We start from the raw sequence: 708 nt of genomic DNA on the forward strand, positions 1-708 counted from the left end.
CTCCAACTAACGCTCCTCAGCAGCTGCGCACAAGAGATCAAGAACACCACAGCGGAGTCAGCGAGACTCTCTCCAGAGAAGGAGACTGAGATTGAGACTGAGACTGCCCTGCCCCGCCCCTGGCCTCTGCCCGGCGAGAGAGAGAGACGGATGAGAAAGTCAAACATCCAATCCACTGTCCCATCAGATTCTGATCGTTCCAACTGTACAGACAGCGCACACAGTCCTGCAATAACTGGACAGCAAGAACAACATAATCGTGATCGCCTCTTGTCAGGTGGAGATTGAGATTGGAATGGGGGCCGCGCGAACGCGAGCCCCCGCTGCCACAAATTATGACGTGCACTCTCCCTCAGAGGGGAGATGCTAGGGTGCGGCCCGTCCGCAGTGCAATGGAAAGGCCGACCCTAGGCCATCGGCCTTCATGATCACCGATTGACCCCGCCCAGGTAAGTATGTCTTCACCTGCCACCCACGTCCCCTCTTATACCAACGCACCTCGCCGGTAGCGCCGATGGGATAACTCAATTTTCATACCCAATGAATATGTCATCTCTATCATCCACATCCAAGAGTGTTGTGATGATGGCATTCCTCGCTCGCAAATCAAAACCTTGCTCTGATGCCACTTTCATTGTGGCATGAGTATATGCCTTTACCTCATTTTCATCAACTGTAGAAGGTGTTGTCCATCAATGCGTGCCAATT

The 708-nt window shown here is 53.0% G+C and overlaps 1 non-coding gene across 1 annotated transcript; it reads right to left on the reverse strand.

Moving 5' to 3' along the window:
• Positions 1 to 295: 295 nt before the first annotated feature.
• LOC147462664 (U1 spliceosomal RNA) lies at positions 296 to 457 on the reverse strand. The gene has a single exon (XR_015186155.1). It is a non-coding gene; the product is annotated as a U1 spliceosomal RNA (small nuclear RNA).
• Between the last annotated feature and the right edge of the window lie 251 nt (positions 458 to 708).

This window comes from Adiantum capillus-veneris, chromosome 2 (assembly GCF_014529385.1).
Source record: "Adiantum capillus-veneris isolate H3 chromosome 2, ASM1452938v2, whole genome shotgun sequence".
Classification (NCBI taxonomy): Eukaryota; Viridiplantae; Streptophyta; class Polypodiopsida; order Polypodiales; family Pteridaceae; genus Adiantum; species Adiantum capillus-veneris.